At 42.1% G+C, this 12,473-nt stretch overlaps 1 protein-coding gene across 3 annotated transcripts in view; it reads left to right on the forward strand.

Annotated features, from left to right (window-relative positions):
• The window catches only part of KIAA1217 (KIAA1217 ortholog), a 201,265-nt gene that overhangs the window by 119,246 nt on the left and 69,546 nt on the right, over positions 1–12,473 (forward strand). The gene's annotated exons all lie outside the window — the stretch shown is intronic.

Consider the following 12,473-nt stretch of genomic DNA (forward strand, 5'->3'; position numbering starts at 1 on the left):
GCTGTTCCAAAAGTTTAGGGCCTCATTATTTTAGCAGGATGGCAGTAGTTTATTTACAGGCACTGTTCCCAACCACCTCTCATTTATGTACTTCAATTATAAAATGGTCTTTTTGATAGGTCAGAATTCTGATTACTTGGTTGTTCACACTGCTGCACATGCAACATGGGAGAGCAAATACGCATGCTCCAAAGGGCTGATGTGATAGTTTTCAGTCCCTTCTTTAAGATCCTGAAATTCTTCAGTTCTAGTTATACTCCTGTAGCAGTAACAGGGTGTAGACTGGATGTTAGGAAAAAAGTTTTCCTAGCGGGAGTGGTCAGGCTTTGGAATGTGCTGTCTGGGCAGGTGGTTGAGCCACTGCCCAGGCAGCTGGTGGAGTCACCAACCCTGGATGTGTTGAAAGGGTCGTTTGGATGTGGTGCTTGGGGATATGGTTTAGGGGTGAACTTTGTAGAGCAGGGTTCTGGTTGGACTTGGTGATCCTGAGAGTCTTTTCCATCCTGATTGTTTCTGTGATTCTGTGCATGCAAAGCATCGCTTTCCTCTTGGAAGGCATGACAAACTATCGTTGTGTCTTATGACCTTTACAGTTTCCCTGTAGCTTTGTAAAGCAGTGCTGTGCTGTTCTTGTTCCACGTACAGTGGATACTGAAGGTTTCTACTTCTTAGTTGTGTGCTCTCTACCAGTTTTCAGCTAGGGTAAATTACCCTGTTAGCTGCAGATATTCAAAACCAAAGATTACTTCTTTGGCCCTCCTCCAGGTGTTTGTTAACAGAGTTGTTGTGAACACAGGTGCTGCTTCTGTGCAAAAACTGTCATAATTTGTACTGCTCATTTTAAAGTATCATGGTGCACAGCAGATATGCACAGGTGACATCTCCTGATTATGGTTGAGTTAGCTCTCTTTGGCCATAACTCGAAAGTAATGGTGACACAGTGATGACCTTTGCAGAAGTGGTGATTTCATGGTAGGATGTTTTATTTTGCTCTACTGAAATGCCAGGCATGCCTTTTGAAAATCCTGTGCCTCCTCAAAATAGCTATTTTCTCACTTGCCTTTCCCTTGCATTGGCAAATTGCTCCCTTTTTCTGGTCTGAGAGGTGCAATCAGAGCCAAGACATTCATAGGGGCTTTGTGGAGAAGCATGCAAAACAGCCTTCTCTTTGATCTGTGTGAACTGCTGCACTTCAAAGTTATGAGCATGGAAAAGAAGTGATTTCTCGAGCTCCTGAAACAACCAAACCTGTATGTTTAAAGATGTGTGTCTTCTGGTTGGGTTCTTCCTTGTGTGGCAACATTCAGATCCCAGCTGAGGCTTTTCCCAAAGTAGAGCCTTGTGCAGTGCTCTCCCTGATGCACATCCTCTGGACTCTGAACAGCTGGAGCACACACTGCAACTTTTCCTCTGTTCATCAGAAATGCTGCAGGATCTGCTCACAAATCTGTAGTTTGGCAATGTTTGTTGAGACGTGGTGGTCTAATGGCTTCTACCCTTTGGTTAAATCTGGTTGAAGTTTGCCTCCAGATTCACAGGTAGCTAGGTCAGAAGAGACAACCATCAGTGGATTATAGGAGACAACCATCAATGGATTATGTATAGGGGACACCAATCAATGGATTCTGTATAGGGGACACCAATCAATGGATTATGTATAGGGGACACCAATCAATTCATTATGTATAGGGGACACCCATCAATGGATTCTGTATAGGGGACACCAATCAATGGATTATGTATAGGGGACACCAATCAATTCATTATGTATAGGGGACAACCATCAATGGATTCTGTATAGGGGACACCAATCAATGGATTCTGTATAGGGGACACCCATCAATGGATTCTGTATAGGGGACACCCATCAATGGATTGTGTATAGGGGACACCAATCAATTCATTATGTATAGGGGACACCCATCAATGGATTCTGTATAGGGGACACCCATCAATGGATTCTGTATAGGGGACACCCATCAATGGATTGTCTGTAGGAGACAACTATCAATGGATTCTCTATCCTTCTTTGTTTAGCAAACCAGATTAAAGGGGGTAGAAGTATGTGGCAGCTGAGCAACATGTACAATTTATGTGCTGGTATTGCTTGGTAAGCAACAGATTGTGGAAAAACCTTTGCTTCTCTTCCCTCCTCTTGTGTTTGGTCCATCTCTGCCCTGGGTAAATTGATGGTTTTTAATTTTGTGTGACCTATGAGTGCTAAATTCACTCTAGTAGGAAGTAGGGAGTAACTTTTGTAAACACTGTGCTCTGCATTGTGGTAAGAGCAGCTTTTTGTCAGAGTGGTAGAAAGAACAATGTTTAGAGTGAATTAGCCACTGTAAATACATTTTTCCATGGTGATACTGTGAGTGTGGTTGTATGTCCTGCCATATGTGAGTTAAAGCTTCAGGGCTTTGAGGTTTGGGAAAGTTTTGCCTTTGCAGATTTTTCTACTGTTTGCCTTCTTGTCCCTTTGGAACATTTATCCCTGTGTTTGATGATGTTCAGGCTTCTATTCATGTGATTTATAATCATTTCCATGTAACAGACCCAAAATAATCCCAGAAAATAATGTTAGCTGCCAGCTTGGACACCTGTTTTAACTACCAAACAGATGTGAGACCTGTGTAAGAATTGGCAGTAGCTCTTGAAGTATTAAGTATTATCCATATGGAGAAGAGTCAGAACCTGCATGAGGAGCGTGGGATCTGTGAGTTTCTGCTATCAGACCGCTCAGCTTGCAGGTCCATTAATTCCAATTTTCCTCATCTTCTCTCTGTTTCCTGCATGTTTCTGAATGGGTTGTGTTTGAGGAAAGGGCTTTTGCAAGCTCTAAAGGGCAGTGTCTCTTGAAAGCCTTCAGAGTGCCTTACTTTCTTATTGCTGATACATTACTTTACATTACTTTCTTATTGCTGATAAATGGCTGTGGCCATTTATGTCCTGCAGAGCATGGTTTCTTTGACAGCTCTGCCATGCTGAATGCTGTTTCACAGAATCACAGACTGTTAGGGGCTGGAAGGGACCTCCAAAGATCATCCAGTCAAACACCCCTACCAGAGCAGGATCACCTAGGGTAGGTCACACAGGAGCACATCCAGCGAGGGAGACTCCACAAAATCCCTGGGCAGCCTGTTCCAGTGTTCTGTCACCCTCACAGCGAAAAAACTTTTCCTCCTGTTTCCATGAAACTTCCTATGCCTCAACTTCCACGTTGCCCCTGGTGCTGTCATTGGGCATCACCCAACAGAGCCTGGCTCCACCCTCTTGGCACTCACCCTGCACATCTTTATCAACATGAATGAGGTCACCCCTCAGGCTCCTTCTCTCCAAGCTGAAGAGCCCTCAGCCCCCTCAGTCTTTCCTCCTAAGGAAGATGTTCCACTCCCTTCATCATTTTTGTGGCTCTTCAAGCAGTTCTCTGTCTTTCTTAAGCTGAGGGGCCCAGAACTGGACACAAAAGTTTGAGTAAGAAGTAGTCACATGCTACCATCTCACTGAATATCTGTGTTTATGCTCTTCCTTTTTAAAATATTTTTTCAGTTCTTGCTATTCCTTTCCCAAAATGTACACTGAAACTCTGTAGCAGTTGCTGTCTTTGGAAAATATATCTTCACCTTGCTGCATTTCATTCATTTGTTCCTTGTATTCACTTACTCCTTATGGAATCATGGAGTCATAAAAGTTGACCTATAAGATCAAGTCCAACCATCAGCCCAACGCCACCATGTGCTGAAGTGCTATGTCTATATGGGTTTTTTTTAACACCTCCAGGGATGGTGACTAACACCACCCTGGGCAGCCTGTTCCAAAGCCTGGCCACTCTTTCCATAAAGAAATTTTTCCTAATATCCAACCTAAACCTCTCCTGGTGCAACTTGAGGCCGTTTCCTCTCGTTCTATCACCTGATAGTAGGGAGAAGAGACCAACCCCCACCTCACTCCAATCTCCTTTCAGGGAGTTGCAGAGAGCAATGAGGTCTCCCCTCAGCCTTCTCTTCTCCAGACTAAACCATCCCAGTTTTCTCAGCTGCTCTTCAGCAGACCTGTTCTTCAGACCTTTCACCAGCTTCATTTCCCTTCTCTGGACCCACTCCAGCACCTCAGTGTCTTTCTTGTATAGAAGAGCCCAAAACTGAACAGAGTGCTGAAGGTGCAGAAAGTGCCTGTAACGTTTATCAGCACTTTCTGGGGCTCTGTGCAGTGATCCTCTTTTGACAAAGTACTGTCTTGTGTCCAAATGTTTGGATGATCTTTTTATTCTCTGTTTTGAATCCCAGTGCAGGGACATGTGCCCAGCCAGGCTGTCCTGTGCCCTTCCAATGAATGTCTGTGATTTGCATGGATATGAAGGGAAAGAGACTTTGTCTCAGAGTTACTGGCCGTAGTGTCCAGGTTGTCTCTCTTCTCAACATTCAGTTGTGGTACACAGGTTGAACATCAACAGATGAGACCAAAGAACTGATGGAGGACCTTGTAGCAGAGAGACCTTATAGAAGCCTTTCAGTACCTGAAGGGGGCTAAAGGAAAGCTGGAGAGGGACCTTTTACAAGGGCTGGTAGTGACAGGATGATGGGGCAATGGATTGAAGCTGGAGGAGGGCAGATTTAGACTGGATGTTAGGAGGAAATTCTTATAGTGACGGTGGTGAGACACTGGAACAGGTTACCCAGAGAAGTTGTGGATGCCTCTTACCTGGAGCTGTTCTAGGCCAGACTGGAGAGGGCCTTGAGCAACCTGGGCTAGTGGAAGGTGTCCCTCCCCAGGGCATTGGCTTGGAACTAGATGATCTTTAAGGTCCTTTCCAACCCAAACCATTCTATGATCCTATGACTTTTGTATACTGCTGAATGAATTGAATTTCTTTGGAAGTGTGACAGCTCCTTTTATTATGGGATGTTGCTCTAAACCCCTGGTGACTCCAAGTGGAAGTGATTCCCCCACTGAATGTTCCCAGCATGATTTCTACCCTCTTTCCCTACACCCTCCTTTCATGGAGTGGCTAAAAGGGGCAGAATCCTAAATTGTCATCTCCCCCTTCTGCCATTGCAACTTGTCAGAATTTCTGGTGGCTCAGCTGGATACTAATCATATTGGTTTATGCAGCAGTTTGCTTTGAGCTTCATCTGTCTGCCAATTTTGAGAACTGGGAAGGAATTTTTGCCTCATAACAAACTGGTGGCTGTTTTCCTTGGCAATCTTTCTCTTCCCAACCACCTGCCCTAGAGCCTGTGTGTTACACTCTGGTTTAAGTTGTCCCAGAACTACCACATTTCAGCTTAATTCCCTGACTTGCATGAGTCCTTAGCAGGTCAGTAATCCATCTCAGCCCTCTGCTGGGTGGGCAAGGCCACAATGCTTGTTGAAGCTGCTGTTGTATTGAGGTGTGATGCTGTTGAGGTGTGCTGTGAGGGCTTTGGGATTTTTTTTTTAGAGTTGGTCTCAAAAAAAAAAATCCTCCTAATGGAGTCAGAGTTGAGTTGGGGGAGTGGGGGCACCTGGAAATTCCCCCAACAATTTTGGGGAGTTAGAATGGCAAAAAGGTGATGATGCTGGTGGGGGTTTGGACTGCCAGGATGCTAGGGGAAGAGTGAAAATGAGGTGTGCAGTAAAATGAGGCAGACATTTAATAAGGTAGGGAGACTGTTGTGCTGAATTGTTTGATTCATTTATTATTGTGCAAGAGCCACTTTTCACTTATCCCCTGAAAGTGCCTGGCTAGCAGGTTGCTAATATTTTAACTCTCTAGGGTTAGATGCAATTTGTGAACTTCCAAAAAAAAACCCAGAACCCTAAAAGTGCTCAAAACCCACAAACAACTCCCCAGGGTTTTTTTTTTAAGCATCCAAGGAGCCTGAAATTCAGTGCTGGTTTGCAGGGAAGATAGATAACAAAAGCAGGATCATCATTCTCTGTTCTTAAGATACCTGTAACTATGCATCCAGCTTTCATATCTCTTTTCATTGGATTGGTTGTGATCTTAATATCAATATGAAGTCTTGGAGTGCTGCCAGAATGTCATTGGTTCATTGCATACTAGGGCTGAACAATTTTTTCACTGAAAGAAAAAACCAAACCAAAACAAAATGACCAGCTCCTTGGAACTATGTAGAAATACTTAGAAGCAAAGTATTATTTTATATTCTCTATTCTATTCTATTCTATTCTATTCTATTCTATTCTATTCTATTCTATTCTATTCTATTCTATTCTATTCTATTCTATTCTAATTCTAATTCTAATTCTATTCTTTCTATTCTAGTCTAGTCTAGTCTAGTCTAATATATAGTATAGTATAGTATATTACATTATATATATTATATATATTAGTATATTATCAGTTACCTGACTCTAGATGAGCCTGATGAATACAAAATAGAATTAATTCTGTCCTTATCTTCTTTTTAACAAAGAGAATTTAACCAGTACCCAGTATTTATTGGAGAATCATTCAAACAGTAACTTGGGTGACTGCAGTTTTGTGCCAGGTTGCCTATAGGACAGCATTTCTATATGTTGCCATGTGTTTGCCTTGCTGAGCCTGTGACTGTAAAACTTTGTTTTCTTTTGGGAAGGGGAAAAAAAAAGCAAAAGTAAAAGCAAACACTAATACCTCTATTATCTGATAGAGACCTTCCAAATGATACAAATCCCATCTTTCCTGCTGCTTTGCTGTCTGCTTTTCCTAATGCTCTTTTTGTCATTGAGAGGTTATGACAACACGAGCCATATTGTATTTATAAACATCACGTGTTTCCTTGATATGACTTGGCAGTGTCTGCCAAACTGAACACATGGAAGAAACATTTCTCATTAGCTCAGCATTGGTTTTGGTTATACTGATTTCCGGGACAGGAAAAAATGCCTTCCCTACTCAGATGGAACTTTCATCCAGTAGAAAGCAAGCCTCTGAGTGTCCATGAAATGTTTTGAGCAGCCACGTTACAGCTCTTTCAGCCCACATGCTTTGTCTGAGGGAAAGAGAAAAAGTGGTTTGTTTGAAAGAAAGATGTCATGGCATGTGTGGCTGAAATGAATTCTGAATTAGAATACCTGCCAAAGCCATCCAGAAACAGAACTCTCCACGAGATGTAAGGTAAGACGATGATGCTTATAAATAATGAAAGATACCTAATCCTTTTTCTTCTTCTCTTTTCTTTTGTTATTTTTCCAAACTAAAAGATACTTTCAGATTCACTGAAAGTATTTCACAGAAAACTGTTTCCTTGAGCCATGTGGGAAAACAAATGTTTGATTGCTCTCTAAATCACCAAACTCTGCTCTCAGATTTGATGTCTGCGCTTCAAACTTACATATTAAACATAAACTGTTACTCTCCAGCTTACCTTTACAAACCTTGCTGAGATTTGAACAAGACCTATAAAAGAAGCTTCTGGTGTTCTGGATGGTTTTTTTGTTAACTGATAGGGATTTTTAGTGCTTCAGCTTTGAGTGGGTTGTCAGTAGTTACCAATTATTTATGCAACTACAGATCTGCAGACACAGAGAAGTAGCTGCATCAAATCAGACTGTGATGAAAGACCAAATGCACCTCTTCTCTTTCATTCATATGTCTTTTGATGTACAATACCTGCTGCTGCCTAAAGCCTGTGGTAGAGGGAAAGTGGATGGGGTTTGAAGGAAAAAAATATTTTTTTTTTTTTTAAGTTTTAGCTGCACATAAAACAATATCTAAATCTCAGCTGCTATCTGGCAAAAAGTTGGTGTGTTTAAAGGTACAGATCCTGCATTACAGTTGGGTGGATACTGTATTGTGGCTTTTTTATAGTAATCTTGCTGTGTGCTTTGGTGGCTTACATTTATTTCACAGAGTGTGTAAGGAATATAACCATGTAGATCTTACTGCTCTACCAACATTTTGCAGGATACCTTTTTGAAAAATTCCAACTAATGGGGGTGGATTTTAAGTCTGTATCATGCTGGCTGTTGAAAGAAGGGGTCAGGGGTAGTAAACCATTCAAGAAATGTGAGCTTGCTGCACCCATGTAGTAACCCTCCAGGTAGCCTGAGAGGAGAGTCATGTGGTAGGTGTCACACACCAGTTACCTGGAAACTCACAGAGAGTTTTGTCTGTGCAAACAGTTCCACTTGCCACCACAATGCAGTTGGTTTAGTGGAAGCTTTAAGGGGGAGGGGGGAAGGGGAGCTCTGTATTTCCCACCAACAGGCCTACATTCAAGCTAGCCTGCCTTTCATGTGAGCTTTGCTTCCAGCTTGCCCTGAAGCTGGTGAAGTTGCTTAATGACAACATATGATCTGTCTTGTGTGAAGCTCAGTCTGAGCTTCTCAGAAAAAGCTTTGTCTGCCTTCAGTGGGAGCTTACCCTGAATAAAAACATAAGGCTTGGATTTGAGTCCATTCTTATTGTCTGCTAATTTCTGCTTTTATTCTTACTCCACCTCTTTTTACGTAACGTTTCCTTGTTCCAATTCTTTGGATGCTTTACTCTTTCTGTTGTTGTTGTTCACTGCCTTTGATTTTAGTAATACAATTTGCACTAACTTGGCTGTTGACTTGAAATTCCTTAGTGTCTGGCAGAGTCAGATGTTGTTGATAAAAATGCCCATGGCTGTGACCTTTCTTACCAGAAGGGGTGGTCCTCCTTTACCTCCTTTGTAAACCAGGTAGCTTATCTGAACTGCTGGAGTCCCATCAGGCAAAGTCCAACCAAGCTTTATGACTTTCAGTTAACTGTCTGAATGAGCTGTTACTGAAACAGGGGTTAAAAAGCACTTTGTGAAGGTGGATGTTTTGGTACCACAGTTTCTAGAACCCAAGTAAAGTTAGAAGCAATGCTTTTTCTTCTTCAGATCTTCCTTTCGCTTGCCATTTGGGAACCTAACTTTCCCAAGAAGCTTTTCACAAATCCTAAATGTGATACTTTGTGACCCAAATTCTCTGCTTTCCACTGAGTCTTCACTTCAGTATATTAGTAGTTACCTGCCTCTAGATAAGCCTGATGAGTACAAAATAGAATTAATTCTGTCCTTATCTTCTTTTTAACAAAGAGAATTTAACCAGTACCCAGTGTCTGGGAGAGCACAGCTTCATATCTGAGGACTTTGATGCTTTTCTGTGTTGGATTGTACGTTTTCTAGTAAGGGCTCTGGAAAACTAATCAGACTGCTGAAAATGTAAGCACTAAAAATACCTTTTTGGGGATACATGTTATGATCTGGGGTTAAAAAAAGCCTCAGCTGGCAACAGCAAGGCAGTTGCAAGTATCAGCAGGCAGCAGGACTCCATGAGAAATGATGTGATGCTGAAGTTATTTTTTGTGTGTCTGTATGCCTTCCTTACATCACTGCAAACTAAAACTCTATGTGACTATGTGAAAAGACCAAAAAGGGTGTGTGAATGTCCCTCAGTCTCTTAATATTTACTATAGATAGCTTGATCTTAGGGTAAACTAGGTTGTTACTGCAGCCATGTTGACCAATTTTATTTTTTTAATGGGTAGGAGGAAGTAATATGAAAATGTAGGGCTGAAACAATAGAGGAAGAAGTTTGTGATCTAAGAAGACTCCTAACTGAGGCACTGATAGCACTTCTAACATTGCAAAAAACGTCCTTACTGCTGCAGGTACTGCTGGGCCTTGTAGCAACGAGATGCAGTTCTGCTTGGACACTGCCATGGCAAAATCCAGTTCTACTTACAGCTTCCGTGGCCGTTTCTCCTGCCACTGGTGCTGATTCTAGCACTGAGCACAGCAGCTTATTCCTTCTGAATTGCTGTGTCCTTATAATGGAAGGAGCAGCTGGTTAGAGGTGTAAATGTGCTGCTTAGCTCTCTTAACTATCATCTCTGCTTTAGAGCATTTTGCTGTTACTTACATCCTAACCTATTCCATATATATCTGTAACAGAAATTGTATTTTGACTCAGCTGTTTGGTGATGCCAGATGAGACCAAGGATTACCCTTTTACTTTACATTCATTTAAACCATATCAGCTTGTTCAGTTTTATTTGGCTTCAGTGCCAGGGAGAAGAGATACAAATGTGGGACAAAAAAATCAGAGCTGAGTCGTTAGCACAGCGAGCCCCAGAGCTATGCTTTTATTTTGATTTATGAGTGCAGTTGCTCAAAGTATTTCTTTTTTTAAAGAGCAGAAATCTGATCTCCAGCATATTTAAGGCAAATAAAAATGCTGATGTCTACCAGAACTCTACATGTTTGAAACTATTCCTTTTTTGGAAAAAGAGGGGGGATGACCCCATCAGTTCAGTGGTGCCCTGAGGAAGTGCTGAAATTGAGACTGGTCTGAAGGGTTTGGCTCCCTGCATTGGTGGTGATGTCGATGCTGTGCATATGATGTGCTTGAGCTCTTCAAAGAGAATAGAGAGGGGGTAGAAAATCTGTATCTTCACAGCCTCAAGTTGCACCAGGGGAGGTTTAGGTTGGAGACTGGAAGAAACTTCTTAACTGAAAGAGTTCTCAACCACTGGAACAGGCTGCCCAGGGAGGTGGTTTAATCCCCATCCCTGGAGGTGTTTAAAAGAGGCAGAGGTGTGGTGCTGGGGGCCATGGTTTAGCACCAGCCTTGACAGAGTTAGACAGTTCTTGGATTTGATGATCTTAAAGGTCTTTTCCCAAAGAAACTAGTTCAACGATTCTATGAATTACAAGACTCCTGTTTGTTCTGAGAAGATTCTACCTAAAAAGCAAAAGAAACCAGCAGTTTTTCTGAAAGCAAAAGAAACAGTTGGTTTGGATGCAGCACAAGTTATGAGGGGTGTCATGATGTTAACCTAAAAAAAACAAGAATAGATCACTAACAGCTTTTATATGTTCAGTCCAGACAGTCTAAGAGCTTATGGGATGGGTGGGCCATGCTATGCTGATGAGATAAATGTGGATATTGGCAAGCCAATGATGTAATTATGTAAATCCAACCTTTTTTAGGCTTGAAATGTGTTATGTTTCAGTATGTTTATGTTATTGTCATTTGTGATAATACCCTGACAAATCTTGGCTGAAATGCCAAGAGGTTTCTTAACGTACTCACCACACTGTTCTGTCTGGAGAGTACACTGAGGAAGCACAGGAAAATCAAGTATGAGAGATTTAATAACTTCTCTCTGCTTAATTGGGTGATTTTAACATGTTGGTTTTTGTTTTTTTTCCAGCTCTCACATTCCATTTGTTTGCAGGAAATGAAATACACTCATAAATATGTAGAAGTTAGTTCACTGGTCTGGATGCTTGTCTTGCCCATTAGAAATCGAGTGATGCAGACTGGTAGCAGGGAGATAGCTCCAACAGTGAGATGGTGCTGGGGGAATAAACCTCCACACAGAGGCACTGTGACTTCAGGCAGGCCAATGCACAATGTGCTGTATCTTATGCTTCATTGTGCTCAGATTGCCTTTCTTTAGGCTCCACTGGAAGCCCTCATGGAACTGCTCCAGGTCAGGCACTGCATGGCCTTGTGCTCCCTTCCCTTCTGAGCAGAGTTCACCCAGTGTGTCACCAAAGTTGTCTCACTGACAGCTAATCTGTAATGACGTCAGCTGGGGAGAGTCAACAAGTTTGGCACAGGTGTAACCAGGCCACTCCAAATCCAGAGCCTGCTCATTCACCTAGATCTGAGCTGCTGCATGCCCAAAGTTCAACATTTTATAGTGATACTTCTTTCCTTTTATCTTTCTCTTGGATTTTTGTTTTATACCAGAAAAAATAAAAGGTGTTCTTAGTCTAGGAATGGAAAAGGCTGTTGGGCACTACCATAGAATATGAGAATTGTTTCAGTCAGAAAAACCTCTAAGACCATCAACCTAACACCACCATGGCCGTTAAACCATGTCCCAGTGTGCCATGTCCACACGTTTCTTGTACACCTCCAGGGATGGTGACTCCACCACCTCCCTGGGCAACCTCCTCCCTCCTTCCTTCTCTCCTTCCTTCTCTCCTTCCTTCTCTCCTTCCTTCTCTCCTTCCTTCTCTCCTTCCTTCTCTCCTTCCTTCTCTCCTTCCTTCTCTCCTTCCTTCTCTCCTTCCCTCCCTCCCTCCCTCCACCTCCCACACCTGCTATGCTAGGCTACCTTATTGTAATAACAACAACTAATTCAAAATCATCTGTCCTTGAAGAAATTTGCAGTAATTCATTGTTTTCCGCTCTCATTTTTCCTCATTCATTGAATCTTTTGTTGGATTTCCCTTCTATGCTACAATCTGTGTAACTCCTCTTTTTTTTTTCTCATGAGTTCCTCATCTGCTAACTTAAGTCTCTTATTTTTCTTTCTTTGTTATGTATTATCCCTTTCTTGTTTCCCTGTTTAGTTCACAGCACTCCATCTCCAATGGTGCCCTCTTTCATCTCTGGCCTCTTTCACAAACTCCTATTGCTGTCCTTCACCCTTTCTCTTTCCCTTTTTGTCTTATCCTTTTTTTTTGTCCTCTTCTGTAGTTCTACACTCAGATACCTTTTCACAGAATTTTTCTTTACCT

The sequence above is a fragment of the Indicator indicator genome, chromosome 20, assembly GCF_027791375.1.
Source record: "Indicator indicator isolate 239-I01 chromosome 20, UM_Iind_1.1, whole genome shotgun sequence".
NCBI lineage: Eukaryota > Metazoa > Chordata > Aves > Piciformes > Indicatoridae > Indicator > Indicator indicator.